Source organism: Chiloscyllium plagiosum, unplaced genomic scaffold, assembly GCF_037043375.1.
Source record: "Chiloscyllium plagiosum isolate Xiang-an unplaced genomic scaffold, Cpla_swu_hap1 HiC_scaffold_13, whole genome shotgun sequence".
NCBI lineage: Eukaryota > Metazoa > Chordata > Chondrichthyes > Orectolobiformes > Hemiscylliidae > Chiloscyllium > Chiloscyllium plagiosum.
Genome location: NW_028270151.1, coordinates 21,450,461 through 21,467,398, shown reverse-complemented (window position 1 = coordinate 21,467,398; position 16,938 = coordinate 21,450,461). Strand labels below are relative to the sequence as shown.

At 42.1% G+C, this 16,938-nt stretch overlaps 1 pseudogene; it reads right to left on the bottom strand.

Moving 5' to 3' along the window:
• Positions 1–1,359: 1,359 nt before the first annotated feature.
• LOC148148267 (extracellular calcium-sensing receptor-like) lies at positions 1,360–16,718 on the bottom strand (annotated as a pseudogene).
• Positions 16,719–16,938: the final 220 nt, after the last annotated feature.

Genomic DNA, 16,938 nt, shown 5'->3' with positions numbered 1-16,938 from the left:
AGGTGATTGTGGAGGGCTCGATCGTAACACAGAATTTAGAGCAAAAAATTGCAGTGTGGTGTAACTGAAATTATACATTGAAGAAGGCCAACGTAAACGAAGTGCAGCTTGTGCACGAAATTCATACCCAGGTCAACATGAAATGTCGCTACAAATTAGACATCATATACTTGACACAAAATCGCTTTTGTATTTGTTACAACAAACACACATATGGATCGAAACGAACTAAATTGATAATTCAGCAAGAAATATTAACAAAGTTTGTGAGAAGATTTGTAGCTCGGGTGCTCGTTGCTGTGGTTCTGTTCGCCGAGCTGGAAGTTTTTGTTGCAAACGTTTCGTCCCTTGTCTAGGTGACATCCTCAGTGCTTGGGAGCCTCCTGTGAAGCGCTTCTGTGGTGTTTCCTCCGGCATTTATGGAGGCCTGTCCCTGCCGCTTCCGGTTGTCAGTTTCAGCTGTCCGCTGTAGTGGCCGGTATATTGGGTCCAGGTCTATGTGTTTGTTGATGGAGTTTGTGGATGAGTGCCAAGCTTCTAGGAATTCCCTGGCTGTTCTTTGTTTCGCTTGCCCTATAATGGTAGTGTTGTCCCAGTCAAATTCATGTTGCTTGTCGTCTGCGTGTGTGGCTACTAGGGATATCTGGTCGTGTCGTTTCGTGGCTGGTTGATGTTCGTGGATGCGGATCGTTAGCTGTCTTCCTGTTTGTCCTATATAGTGTTTTGTGCAGTCCTTGCATGGGATTTTGTACACTACATTAGTTTTGCTCATGCTGGGTATTGGGCCCTTCGTTTTGGTGAGTTGTTGTCTGAGAGTGACTGTTGGTTTGTGTGCTGTTATAAGTCCTAGTGGTCGCAGTAGTCTGGCTGTCATTTCAAAGATGTTCTTGATGTATGGTAGTCTGGCTAGTCCTTTGGGTTGCGGCATGTCCTCGTTCTGTTGTCTCTCCCTTAGGCATCTGTTGATGAAATTGTGAGGATATCCGTCTTTGGCGAATAACTTGTATAGGTGTTCCTCTTCCTCTTTTTGCAATTCTGGTGTGCTGCAGTGTGTTGTGGCCCTTTTGAATAGTGTCTTGATGCAACTTTGTTTGTATGTGTTGGGGTGGTTGCTTTCATAGTTCAGAACTTGGTCTGTGTGTGTGGCTTTCCTGTGTACCTTAGTGGTGAATTCTCCGTTTGGTGTACTCTGTACCCTCACGTCTAGGAATGGGAGTTGGTTGTCCTTTTCTTCCTCTCTCGTGAAACGGATTCCTGTGAGTGTGGAGTTGATGATCCGGTGTGTATTCTCTATTTCCGTGTTTTTAATGATTACAAAGGTGTCATCAACGTATCTGACCCAAGCACTGTGGATGTCACCTAGACAGGGGACGAAACGTTTGCAACAAAAACTTCCAGCTCGGCGAACAGAACCACAGCAGAAATATTAACAGAACAGAAAATCAGCATACTGAAAGTTATATACTTCGCGTCGTTGAAATTATCTGGAAGTTTTCGGGCAATAAAAGCTAGCCGGAAGCACACAGTGCAGAGAAGACCAATATAGCTGGACACAAAATTAAAAGGCTTTTAAAGAGCCCACTTCACATTCCAAAATAATGACGTCTCTATAATAGGTCGTGTTTTTCACTGGATAAGGAGGTGATACAATGAGCCAGCTCATGCAAATTAAACTTGAAGAAATGAAAGAATGAATACACCTATCCTTTGCTGCATGGTCTAAACCAATTCATCCAGTTGTTGCTGGGAAGAGTCGTTTTAAAAGCGATCACAACAAGAACCGTTTTCCCCAAAATACAGGAAATACAGAGAACAAATACAATTCCAAATGCTGTCCGCCGCAACATGCAGGACCATCCGGTCGGTTTCCCAATGAAGGTAAGTGAGCACAGGAAGCAAAGCGTTAGGGCAAAGAGAAGGAGGAAGCTCAGTTCCAATTGTTCGATCTGACAATAGGGGTTTCCCGATACCGGTAGAATACGCTAGCTGTCGCCAGTGCAAGGCAAGCTCCCACTAAAGCAAGTGTCACGAAGACGTAGCCCAGAGCCTCTTGAAAGGAAAGAAATTCAATCTTTTTGGGAATACATCGATCTTTTTGTTGATTCGGCCAGTATTCCGAAGGGCACTTCACGCAATCGGTGGAACCTGAAACATTTTTTTTTAATATTCGAAAATTATACTGGCAACAAGATAACATAGCATTCGGCCCAATGTTTGTGCATAGGTGTGATGTTGCTAATCTTGCCGTCGGCGCACTCCGCGCAATCAAAACAACATATTGGCTGAGCTTTCCTGCTGACCTGTCTTGTTCCGGGAGGACAGGGTTCTGAGCAAAGGGCACTTGGAATTTAAGACAAAGGAAATAATAACGTGTTATCCGTGTAATGGATTCACAGCGTAACACACATGGAAATGTTCGTATTTTGTCATTGAGAGAAGTATACGATAAGGCCTGGTAGGTTACTCGTCGACTGTAATCTGTAAGCTTTCTCCTTCAAACCTTTTAAATGTTGATCGGTCAACGCGTTGCTCCCACCAGCACCACCAATACTATTCGTCTCGCAGGCAGTGCAAGATCAAGACAATTCTCTGGGCGTTATAATTTGTATCTAAGGTATTCGTGCTAGGATTAGTCAAGCTTCTGCCGTGGAAGTTGCTGTCCAAGTGGCACTCAGCTTTGGTTTGACAATTATTTGTTTTTTTTTTCATTCACATTCAATCAATCTCATTTAAATTCCAGCCAATGACAGTGGAGATGGGACCAGCATCAGCTGGTTGCGATTTTTGTAGAAGAAGGTTTAACAATGTTTCGTCAACAGTAATTTGGAATAAATCATTGTCTGCCTAATGCCCCACACGGACCATCGCGATGTTTATAATACCCATCAATGACAAACTGCCATTTTAACTAACGGATATTTTATTTAAAGTGAAGTTATGTGCAATTGAATGTGTACCTTCCTAATATTGTTTTCAAATACCAAACACTTGGCAAAATATCAACAATATTGTTCTGCCTGTCAAATTCCATTAGTGCTGAGACAGGTTAGCACTTACAAGTGAATGCATCGAACATAATGTTGACAAACACTGTTTTAATACATTACACAATCAACATTCTGAATGTTTTTAATATGATTATAGAAAATAGAAAAGTAAAATGAGAGAGAAGTGACTGCAAGATGGATTGCATCATCACGAGTGATTTCTTTCCAGTGTGAGCACAACCTCGATGCTGTGGTCAATGATAAAAAAATTGCAAGTTACAAGTTGCTTCGGAAGGTATAGTTCAGGATTTGGTTGTTGGCAACACAGATTGCATTCAGTAAAATGTATGCTTATTTGTAGAACTTATTTCATAAGTTGTTGGAGGAGTCTTGATAACGTAAAGTTGAGAGCTAGCGGTGAAACTTTCTTAAACATTCAATGGAGGTTTGGCATTTTCTCAAACTAAGAATTGCTAGCTCCGCATGCTTTGCACCATTCTCTGAACGAACTCTGACTATAGCTGACGTAATTCCACCTGAAGCAGTCATCTTCTCTCTACACAGAGTGAGACCGGCAAGAGAGTGCAAACACATGGGATTGAGTTATGTGTGGGAGCTTAAAAGTACAAATCGTCATCTTTTGAAATCTGTGGGTAAGGTAAAGGTAGACATCTAAGGACTGTATTTTAGTTTCTTTCAGGCCTAACGAAAGTTTAAGCAAACTCTCCTAGTGCTGTAGCTACTTAATCTAATTAAGCTAATTCAGTAAGTTGGTTAGATCTGATTCTTGTAGCTGGGCAGGCCTTATACTATAAAAGCTAGGCCTAAGCTCTCGCAGCACTGTTTTCGATCAGCAAGAGTGTACAAACACTGGGAAGTGAGTTCACTGAGAGTTTAGGCAAGTAGCAGAAGCAGAGCTTAAACTAGTCTGGCAGCGGGGTAGGACCTTAAGCAGTAGTGAGACAAGAGTGAGGCTGGTACAGAAGTTTAATACAGAAGAATAAAACAGAGAGCGTGGTAAAAGATTCATGAATGAAAATATATTTGTTTCCGGGATGGGACCATTCGCCGCCGCCGATTTGCCGCCGCCGATTAGCCACCGCCCTTTCACCGCCGAGGACGCTTAGCCACCGCCCATTGGCCACTGAGGAAGATAAACCACCGCAAGTATTTGTAACTCATTTTTATATATAAACCAATACAATGATATTTATTTTACCTTTTTTTTTTATCAAGATGTACTATGTAGTTGTGTAAATAAAGGGGACTGAGAAGTATGAAAGAACAGGCGGGAAGGAAAACAATCAGTACATATATATTTCCGGTGGCGAATAGTCTCCAGAGGTCAAACGACCCCTTTGGAGAAACGCTGGTGGCGAACGGGCAGTGCCTAATCGGCGGCGGCGGCGAATGTGCCGTGGCGAATCGTCACCAACCCATTTATTTCCATGCAGGAGGCGTGACTTATTGGGCAGATGAACTCTTGGCGTGGATGGAAAAATGAGACTGCTGCAGCATAGCTTTACGGAAACATGGTTGAGGGAGGGACAGGACTGGCAGCTCAATGTTTAGGGGTTCAGATGCCATTGGAAGCTCAGAAGAAGCAGAGACAAGAGAGGAAGGAAGATAGTGCTTTTTGTTTGGGAAAATATCATAGCAGTACTTAGGATATTCCTGAGAAGTTGTCTATTGAAGCTATACGCGTGGAACTGAGAAATAAGAAGTGGGTGATCACTTTGATGGGATTGCACTATAGGCCCCCCAGTGGTCAGTGGAAAATTGAGAAGTAGATTTGCCGGGATATTGGAGATACCTATACGAATAATATCATTGTCATAGGAGGGGATTTTAACTTCCCAAGCAAACTAGGAATGCTGTAATATTAAAGGATTTGGATGGGCAAGAAATTGGTAAGTGTGTTCGATTTAAAAAAGTGTTCAATTAATATGTAGATGGTCCCACTGGAGAAGGGGCAAATGTCAACCCCCTTTTATGAATTAAGGAAAGGCAAGTGGCTAATTGATTGATTGTTGCCACATGTACAGAGGTAAATGAAAAGCTTTGTTTACAAGCAGTAGAGGCAGATCATAGTAAGCAAGGTTGTAAAGAACAAAAAAGATTTAGACAGAGGCAAAAAAGTGACAATGCACAGGGCATACGCTTGGCGAGATCAATGTTAGCAAGAACAGTATTATTTGAGGTTAGATATTCTATTCGTTAGTCTAAAAAGTGTTAGTGGGAGAGCACTTTGGGATCAGGCACCATAATTCTATTAACTTTAAAATAGTTATGGGAAAAGATAGGCCTGGATCACAAATGAAATTTCTAAATTGTCGCAAGACTGACCTTAATGGCATGAGGCGGGTACTTTGAAAAGTTGACTGGAGAGGCTGTTCACAGGTAAATGAATGTCTACCAAGCGGGATCCTTTCAAGGGTGAGATATTGAGTTCAGGGACAGCGAGTTCCTGTTAGATTAAAGGACAAGGCTGGCAGGAATAAGGAGCACTGAATGATCAGAGATATTGAGGGCCTCGTGAAGAAAAATGAGGCATAGAGTCATGGAGATGTACAGCACGGAAACAGACCCTTCAGCCCAACCCATCCATGCCGATCAGACATCCCAACCCAATCTAGTCCCACCTGCCAGCACTCAGCCCATATCCCTCCAAACTCTTCCTATTCATATACCCATCCTAGTGCCTCTTGAATGTTGCAATTGTACCAGCCTCCACCACCTCTCTGGCACCTCATTCCAAACACATACCATCCCCTGTGTGAAAAAGTTGCCCTTTAGGTCTCTTTTATATCTTTCCCATTTCACCCTAAACCTATGCCCTCTAGTTTTGGACTCCCCCACCCCAGGAAATAGACTTTATCTATTTACCCTATCCAGTCCCCTCATGATTTTGTAAACCTCTATAAGGTCACCCCTCAGCCTCTGACGCTCCAGGGAAAACAGCCCCAGCCTATTCAGCCTCTCCCTGTAGCTCAAATCCTCCAACCCTGGTAACATCCTTGTAAATATTTTCTGAACCCTTTCAAGTTCCACAACATCTTTCCAAAAGGAAGGAGACCAGAATTGCACGCAATATTCCAACAGTGGCCTAACCAATGTTCTTTACAGCTACCACATGACCTCCCAACTCCTGTATGCAATACTCTGACCAATAAAGGAAAGCATACCAAATGCCTTGTTCACTATCCTATCTAACCGTGACTCCACTTTCAAGGAGCTATGAACCTGCATTCCAAGGTCTCTTTGTTCAGCAACACTCCCTAGGACCTTATCATTAAGTGTATAGGTCCTGCTAAGATTTGCTTTCCCAAAGGTCAGCACCTCCTATTTATCTAACTTAAACTCCATCTGCCACTTCTCAGCCCATTAGCCCATCTGATCAAGATGCTATTGTAATCTGAGGTAACCTTCTTCGCTATCCACTACACCTGCAATTTTGGTGTCATCTGCAAACTTACTAACTGTACCTCTTATGGTCGCATTCAAATCATTTTTGTAAATAACAAAAAGCAGCGGATCCAGCACCAATCCTTGTGGCACTACACTGGCCACAGGCCTCCAGTCTGAAAAACAACCCTCCACCTGGGGATTTATCCACCTTCATGTGTTTCAAGATATCCAGCACTTCCTCCTCTGTAATATGGACATTTTGCAAGATGTCACCATCTATTTCCCTACAGTCTATATCTTTCATATCCTTTTCCACAGTAAATATTGATGAAAAATACTCGTTTAGTATCGTTTAGTAGTCGACGATGCCCTCCACCACATCTCTTCCACTTCCCTCTTCTCCGCCCTTGAGCCCCGCCCCTCCAACCGCCACCAGGACAGAACCCCACTGGTCCTCACCTACCACCCCACCAACCTCCATGTACAACATATCATCCGCCGTCATTTCCGCCACCTCCAAACGGACCCCACCACCAGGGATATATTTCCCTCCCCTCCTCTATCAGCGTTCTGAAAAGACTACTCCCTCCGTGACTCCCTCATCAGGTCCACACCCCCCACCAACCCAACCTCCACTCCCGGCACCTTGCCCTCCAACCGCAAGAAATGCAAAACGTGCGCCCACACCTCCCCCCTTACTTCCCTCCAAGGCCCCAAGGGACACTTCCATATCCACCACAAATTCACCTGCACCTCCACACACATCATCTATTGCATCCGCTGCACCCGATGTGGCCTCCTCTATATTGGGGAGACAGGCCGCCTACTTGCAGAACGTTTCAGAGAACACCTCTGGGACACCCGGACCAACCAACCCAACCATCCCATAGCCCAACACTTTAACTTCCCCTCCCACTCCACCAAGGACATGCAGGTCCTTGGACTCCTCCATCGCCAGACCATGGCAACACGTTGGTTGGAGGAAGAGCGCCTCATCTTCTGCCTAGGAACCCTCCAACCACAAGGGATGAACTCAGATTTCTCCAGTTTCCTCATTTCCCCTCCCCCCACCTTCTCTCAGTCAAATCCCTCGAACTCAGCACTGCCTTCCTAACCTGCAATCTTCTTCCTGACCTCTCCGCCCCCACCCCACTCCGGTCTATCATCCTCACCTTGACCTCCCTCCACCTATCGCAATTCCAACGCTCCTCCTCCAAGTCCCTCCTCACTACTTTTTAGCTTAGCCTGCTGGACACACTTTCCTCATTCCTGAAGAAGGGCTTATGCCGGAAACGTCGATTCTCCTGTTCCTTGGATGCTGCCTGACCTGCTGCGCTTTTCCAGCAACACATTTTCAGCTCGTTTAGTATCTCCCCCATTTTCTGTGCCTCCACACAAAAGCCGCCTTGCAGATCTTTGAGTGGCCCTATTCTCTCCCTCGCTACCCTTATGTCCTTAATATATTTGTAAAAACCCTTTGGATTCTCCTTAATTCTATTTGCCAAAGCTATCCGATGTCCCTTTTTGGTCCTCCTGATTTCCCTCTTTAGTATACTCCTACTGCTTTTATACTCTTCTAAGGATCCACTCGATCTATCCTGTCTATACCTGACATAGCCTTACTTCTTTTTCTTAACCAAATTCTTAATTTCTTTAGGCATCCAGCATTCCCTATACCTACCAGCTTTCCCTTTGTCAGGTATAGACGGCTCGAGTCAATTCTATCATTGACAGCTGAGGGCGAGGGGATGGAAGACTGGGGGAGAGGGGGCTAATGTTGTGCCATTATTTAAGAAAGGCTACAAGGACAAGCCAAGGAACTGCAAGCTTGTGAGTATGACGTCGATAATGAGAAGTTGTTGGAGGGGATTCTGAGAGACAACATCTAAATGTTAGTACTGGTTAGGAATAGTCAGCATGGCACTGTGTGTGGAAAATCCTGTCTTTCAAATGTGATTGAGCTTTTTCTGAAGAGGTGACCAAGAAGATTGATGAAGACAGAGCAGTAGACGTTGAACTGCATGGAATTACCAAGGCCTTCGACAAGGTTCCAATTGGACTGCTTGGTGAGGTTAGAGTATATGGGATCCGGGGATCCCAATTGACTTCATGCGAGTGGTGCTAGAGGGTTGTTTTTCGAACTTGAGCCCCGTGACCAGCATTGTATCACAAAGATCAGTGTTGCGTTCACAGTTGTTCATCGTTCATAGAAATGATTTGGATGAGAATATAGGAAGCAGGGAATCATTCCCCAGATGTGTTACGACATTTATAACTCCAAGAGCGTGTACTTTCTCCACTTCTATCCTTGGCGTTAAAATCCTGCTTTCAGCTCACACCTCAGAAATAAAATGAACTTGACAATTAGCTGCAACAAACACATCCAGAACTTGCTGGAGAAACTCAGCAAGTCCCTCCACATCTGTGAAGGGAAAACACAGCCGACAGTTTGAGTCCTGGCACCCATCGTCTCTGCTCTTAACTCTCCAAATAGATGTACATAATGCACACTGATATATCCCAACTCACTTAGGAATTAAAAGAATGGAGAATTCAAAAACGAATGCCCTGATCTCATGTCGTATGATCACAATTAGATTTTATATTTGCAATAAAAAACAATTAGAAATGGAGAACGAAAACTGTTTTCCCACCTGTTAAACCGCACTTAAATATTTACAGTGAGAAGGAGGAATAAATTGTTAAATTTTGACGAGTTAAGATAACTGCAAAAATGAACATTAGTATGCTAGCAAACTACTTAGTTGCATATAAAATTATAAGAAAGGACAATTAATCATGGATTTACCAGTAATGTCACGGTCTAACAATTCGTAAAAATCCATGCAGCTTCTTTTCAATTTTTTTTATCAAAGTCGCATTTTTTATGATGATTTCACTGTATCAATCATAAGGAAAATACCTGCTTTCCAGTGGAGCTCCACACAATATCACCAATATTCAGGACAAGTCCTTGTCCCTCTGGCGCTGAGCCTTCATAATATCCAATGTTTAGAATTGCAAGTGCACCTTCCAAATTCATTTGTAAATTTACTAATTCATAGGTTGGTACTGGATCACCATTTTCATCAAAATATACGACCTCCCCAGTCCGAGCAGTGAAATTTACCAAGTGAAGGTAGTACAGCAGCTAAAGAAGAACAATGTAAGGCATATAAGCTTTTGGCTGTCAGTTGGATACATTCGGTAAAATTCATTTCAACAAATGAACACCGTTAATTTAGAAATGAATAATATCACAAACTATTATCCAGAGAGGAACAAATAAAGCTTGAAGATCCATCTTCTATTTTTACACGTTTCTGATCTTCGTACTCAGATTAAGATACCAATATTAGTCTGAAAGGGTCTAATTGACGAAATTTGGAGCATAGTCCCAATCAAGAGATTTTACTGACAGTGCATAGTAGCTCCAAGTGAGTGCTGAATTTTCCGTCCGACTCACACTAAGGGTTAGGCTGACAACTAAGGCCACTGCAATACTCTGAAAAGTGGAAATTAGCCATTACCTACGTAAGAACAAAACTGAACACTGATATTCTGGACATTTATTACAATGTTATTAGTGGCACGTTATTGGATACAATTTAGCGTTTTTGCTTTCTACATCACAGAGGTGCCTAAACTTCACAAGCCCTTCAATGTCTAGAGGGTGCAGCTGAATGACTTGAGGCTTTGCGGTTCCATACAATAATGTTTCTTAAGATTTGATGTTCATCTTTCTAGTGTGAGTGAATTTCCAATATTTCTAATATTCAAATTTTATATTGGTACAGATGATATATATTTTGGTAACATTGGAATGATTTTCGCTCATTCTCTGAGGGAAATATTGAATCTTTCCAAAAAAAAGACTGATTGTGAAAAGGGAACTGTGAAAAAGGCTACAAGTGCAGGTCGGACAGCATACACATCAACACTTAATGGCGTCTATGGGATCTGTCTGAAGTAAAACGAAATATTTTCCTACCTGCCAGGGTTCAAAGCTTGAAATATGAGCACATGTATTATTTATAAATGGGCCATTGCCTTCTTCACATCTCAGCATATCGTCAAGTGTATGAGCGACAGAATAGACGGCTTTGTACACATGGTAGGAACTTCCGTCCATTATCACTGGAAGATAAGCATTTTCTAACCCATCTAAATGTTCATTCCCTGTGCATGGCCGCACTTGAAATGCAGAACTTCGGGTCTCTGTTGTGTCGCCTGTCGTTAAAGAGCACGAGAATAGAGTCTCCCAAAACGTCTTCACAAAACTGCTTTCAGGAAACCTAGAAGGATGAATTTTCATAAGATAATCTCTGAGGCCGGCTATTTCTGTCCTAGGGGTTGCTGGACCAATGGCTCCAATGAGAAACTTTCCTTCTTCAGGTGAGAATATATCTTTGGTTACCCACCCTTCACTTCCAATCCATTGTATCCCCGTCACATTTTGACGCAAAATCTCTTTAAGTAACACTCGCATATCTCCACTATGCAGGAATCCAACCACAACCTTTGTGGTTGCCTCTTTCATTGCCTGCACTACTTTGCTGATTTTCTCGGCGGGATGGGTTCTGTAAAACGTTTCAGAATACGCGATGTAAACACCAATTTTTTGAGCTTCTTCAACAAATGTTTTCATCCCAAAATTCTCATACTCTGTGTTGCTTCTAACTGTGCCAATCCAATTCTAGCCAAAGGTTTTCACGAGTTCAGCTAGAAGTTTGGTCTGATGTTTGTCGTTTGGTATCGTTCTAAAGAAAGTCGGGTATTCTTGTTTATCACTCAGACAGGAGCAAGTGGAGAAGTAACTGATCTGCAGGGAAAGCGAGAATATATGAAAACATGCCTTCACCGTTTTTGGAATTTTTTTTGGAACTGTTCTACTTCAACATCTTCGTTATCAATTAATCTTATTTTTGCATATAAATGCAATATTAAATCTTAACACGGATAATTGGAAGCAATCAAACAAAATAAATAATTTGCCGAGTTTAAAAAGCGACAATTGACAAGCTGAAATTATGAGTAGTCACTACTGTAGTTGCATGAGAACTATCTAGGAATGGAAGTTTGTACTAGAATATTAAACATCGTCTGAAATAACTTTATTTTTAGATTGCAGTATCGCTACGTGTTGTGTCTATGCATACATAAGCGAAACATTGGCATGAGATAGGTGGTGGCATGGTTATAATATCGTTAGATACATCATCCACAATAGAAGAGTTAGGGGATATGGGTTCGAATCTCACTGCGACAGGTAGTAAAATTCGAATTCATAAAATCTGGAATGTCCAAAAAAATCTACTACCGTGACATTTTGAGCTCCACGATGGCTCAGTGGTTTGCACCGTTGCTGCACAGCGCCAAAGACCCAGGATCGATGGCTGGCTGTCTGTGTGGAGTGCGCATGTTCTCCCCGTGTCTGTGTGGGTTTCCGCCGGGCGCTCCCTTTTGGTCCCACAGTCCAAAGGCTAGGTGAATCATAATAAGTGCGGGGCAAGGGGACACAGTATATGCTCAATGGGCCAAATTGCCTTTATCAACAATATCAGATTCTATGATTCTAAGGGCGTTGTAAAAATGCAGTCAAGTGTGTGACATATTACCATCGGAATTCCGAAAGAGCCAACTGTCCTTACGGCTGCAATAGAGGACGTGGATATATCACAACCAATAATGGCTGCGACATTGGAGGAACCTTTGCACAAAGGATTGCACCTTTTCACATTGCAATTAGTCCTTGCTCTCCATTTACCAAAGCCAGCGCTGCTTTGGATGCAATCGCCGTGGTCGAGCAGTCATAGTAGATCTCATACCCCAGGGTGATATTGGGAAGTAGAGCTTTACTCTGGTTTATTTCTTCTACAGCAAATATCATGGTCTGCATCAGGCGAAAGCTTGAGATATCGAAACTGCGAAGCAGATATAAAAGGAAATGATATTCATATTTTATTCATCATCCAATTATGCCGATCTCATTCACCCAGATCTTCCAATCGCGTATAGACGCTCACCTCAACTGAGAACCGCAATGGAAACGCAAATTCCGATCAACCGACTTCCGCTGGAGCTTGCGGTTTGCCAGAAAGGCCTTCCAGGGAACGCATGATCGTGACACGAACGGATTACATCAGTGGCCGATTGTCCACCACGTGCCCAGCTATGTACCCTGACTTACTTCGGGTTTGCAAGTGTTAAAAATACTGAACGCCAGCGGGAGTTTCAAAGCAGCCAGGGCACGCCCGACCTCAGCCGGATTCCCGTGGAACCTGTCGGCAACAGCCCCTGTAGACTCACTCCTCTCCATTCTCCGGCATTCTGCATAAATTAAGCGCGATTTACATCAGGGACACTATCCGTTTACATCCCGGGCTCTCCCAGCATTATCAACATCCAGCATCCCTTTATCTATCAATTCCGAATCTACTCACAACCCGTCCCCTGTGCTCGCACCTCTCCCCAAGCACCCTATCCCAAACCGCTCGCTGCTCATCTCTTGCCCACCCTGTTCTGGGCCTATTCGCTGTTTGACAGGTCGGGGGAAGTACAATTAAACCGTTGAATGAGTGAATACTTGCAAGTGCCTGCAAATACTTAAAGGCGCAGAGCACATCCGGAAACATGTAAAACTTCTCGAATCATTTGCAAACAGATATCATTACCTAGAAACAAACTTAAAACGCTTAAAACACATTTTAAAAATAGATCATACAAACAGTTATAAAACACTGCGCGTCCTTTAGCCCCATGGCTTCCTCCAACGACCTCAAAGGGAATGCAGGTCCGCACTATCGGCGTACTGCTATAGGCCTTCGCAAAAACTTCGACTGAGCTCAGACGTGAAGTTCCAAGGCCGAACCAAAGTTTAAAAAAAACTAAATGCCTCTGCTTTCATCGTGACCGAATGGTGCGCATATTTTTCGGAAAAGTTAATGACGTGATCATTTCAAGTAATGGTATTCTACACAAAATTATACATTCTTTCTCTCTATCCATTCTTTCAGAACCTTTCATTATGCGAAATAGCTCTGTTAGGTCACTCTCAGCTTTGATTCCTACCAGAAAATAACCCTACCTGGTCCATTCTTTTCTGATAGGAACCCATACATTTCCAGCACTATCCTTGTAATTTATCTTTGCACAATCTCCAACTGTCTCCTTTATCTAATAAGATGAGCAGAACTGCATGTGGTACAGTTAGTGCAGTCTACTTGATGCTCAATGCATCAGAATCTTCCTACGTTGCAGTTTGAGCACTCTTGAAATCAAACTTATTGTTTTGGTGTGCTTCGTAGACACCTTGCTAACTTGTCACATAGCATTTAGGGATTACAAAGTTAAAAATCACAGAACACCAGGTCCAACAGGTTTAATTGGAAGCACACTAGCTTTCGGAGCGACGCTCCTTCATCAGTTGATAGTCTCCAAATCATTTGGGGAATAGTCTATTTGTTTTGCAAATCCTCCCATTTTCCGCGACTGCACCTGGGTGCACGTTCAAACTAATGCGATCTCTCTATTCTTCATAGAAAAATGGACAAAATAGCATATGTATCTGTTTAGTCATCTACCAGGGTGATGAAACAAACAGACGTGCATTTACACGATGACACATGCAATGCGGTTAGTGCAACTAAAATTAATAAGGGTCCATTGGATATATTCATTACCACTTATTTGCCCATCTGCAAATTTATTATTCTCTCCAGCAGTTAGTTGCTGTCGCCTCAAAATTCATAAACTCTATCCCTAGGTTTGTCATTCGTATCTGTAGAAATTGTGTTCTGGATTCTGAAGTCCAAATCGTTAATGCAAGCTGCACTGATACCTGCTCTGATACGAACGAACGATCACTTCCCAACTTCTCCCACTCTGAACAACAACTCTTTGTTCTCACTTTCTGCTTTCTGTCTTAACGAAAATTAGCAATCCACTTTCTTCTGACTCCACGTTGTCGGACTTCATTTAGTCTATTTTGAGGCACCTTAACGAAGGTATTTTGAAATCCCATATAAATAGCGTCCACGCTCTTTCCCTATTAACTCCTCGCGAAATCAAAATAATTAGACAAGAAAATAAATACATTTTTGCATCAATGATATTGCTATTGTTATATTCCCAATTTCTGCATTTTTTCATCTTCGCGTGTGTCGGGTTTTCATTATATTTCCAATGACTGATGTTCCGCTGGTTGGTTTGTCATTTTCTTTTCCAGTTTATGTGATGTACATGAAGCATTCATCTGAAATATTGCAGTGATTTTTTTTTCCTGTTTAAAATTAGAGACAGAGAGTAAAGCTGTCTGCTATGTCGCCCCTAAATTGCTATAAACTGAATGTCCGCGATCAAACTGGATTTGCTTAATATATCCAATAGAAGCTTATTAATTTTAGTTGCACTTTCCGCGTTGCAAGTGTCAATCTGTAAATGTACGTCTCCTTGTTTTATCTGCCTGGTAGATGACGAAAACAAACTACGTATTTATATCTATTTCTAGCAACATTCCCAGCACAGCCTTTCTATTTATTGATGTATCTCTAGAACATTTTACGCTGCTGTGTCAAGTTAATATCGTAGCACCTCTTTGTCTTCTTAGTTACCCTTTATAGTTCTCTTCTCAGCTCTTTGTCTTCTCTCTGATCATTCATATCTCTTCTATGTAAATAACATATGCCCCTTTCCTAGGCTTCAGTTGTTCCCACGTGTTTACTCGGCCAAGCAGGTAGTTCGTTCTTTCCTTTTAACGGAACATATTTTCCAGCACGACTTGGAGTATCTTTTCAAATCTTTCCAATTGCTGTCCTACATCGTTCTTTGTGAATAATATTGCCCATTTTATTTTCCCAAATTCTCAGCCTTTCAAAGTCAACTTTCCCACAATCTTTTCCCGATTTCAACATTATTTTCATTCTCCATCATGTTGTCGCTTACGATCTCTGTTACCTCGACGTGGCCTATCATTATTTCTCTGTTTCTTTCTTCATGACGAGGTCCAATAGCGAATCTTCACCTGTTGAGCTTTTTCTATCCTAACATTCGAGTGTCTAATTAGCTGAAACATAGAGAATGCTGAAGAAACTCGGTAGGTCTGCGAGCTCTGATTCCTGATGAAGGGCTCCGGCCCGGAACGTCGGTTTTCCGGCTCCTCGGATGCTGCCTGACTTGCTGTGCTTTTCCAGCAACACCCTCTCATGTCTAATTAGTTGACAAGTAAAGCTGAAAGCGAATTAGGTTTAATGCGTAATATGTTTACAAAGGGTGCGTAACTATCCATCGAAAACAGTTTATAACTTCGTGCCATTCTTATGTTTTTGCTCAGTCCCAATGAAATCCAATGGCGTACCCATCTGTTCATCTTACGTGACGAGAACATCGGTGATAAATAAGAACACAACGATTCACAATATATGCTGGAAGTTGATGTCAGGGTAACTGCACCAGCGTTTCAGGCATTTTAACACAACTTTGCCGAATATTGTTCGGCTATTATTTACAGATAAACACAGAAAATTGCTTAACTGAATCCATTGACATCACTACCGGCACACAGTGTTTCTAATTAATACCTACGTCGTATATATAGAGTGTAACTCCGATGCATTACATATATTATTTGGGATTCCTTTAGAAATCTTTTGAGTACATTACTATTTTTACAGTGCAAGGGCAATAAAGAAAAGTTCATCAACAAATCAATATCGTTACAAGTGACCGTTGTTACTTTAAACACAAACACACAGAATGCTGAAGAGACTCAGTTGGTCTGCCAGCACGCGTGAAGAGAGAAACAGAGTCAACGTTTCGAGTCTAATCTGACTTTTCGCGAAATCATTTTGCCCTTACGTCCAAATTGAAATTCGACATTGTTGAGGAATTTAGATTGCTAATAATGATCATTATTCTGCGGAAGTAATTATCCCATTAAAATATTAGAATATAATTATGATAAAGACAAAATTGTTTAAATTTGCAGTTGATGATTATCCACTGAATTCAGAAAATTATTTAGGGCGCGTGATTACGTGATTACGTGAATTCAGGATTTCTTTATATTTTATTGCACTGACATACCTTTTGCAATTCATGTTCTTGGTCTGAGTGGAATACTCCTCAAGGAAGTCGAACGGCCTCTTTCCGCAATGTAGGGATAATGTGATTTTATGATTGTTTGACCTACCTTTTACAGTACGTGTCTAATGGACTGACGTCGTGAATCACTTCTAAATGTGTTGAAAATATCACACCCAGGATAATATCACCATCTTCAGACAAATTCGGTAAATCGCCGTTTGCTTGAGGCGTGCACATCATTCCATGTGGTTCCCGCGTAGGCACAACAGCTAGCATCAAGAATATCAAAAACAAAGCCATGGATTTCTTTCAGGGAACCTATCACCAGGTTAAACGAAATAAGCAAGAACTCGAGTTATATAGCATCCGTTATGATGTGAGGATATCCCACAGCGCCTCACAGCCGATGAATCACCCTGGACCTGATGAAATGGATTAAATCTCATAGACATTTCACAAA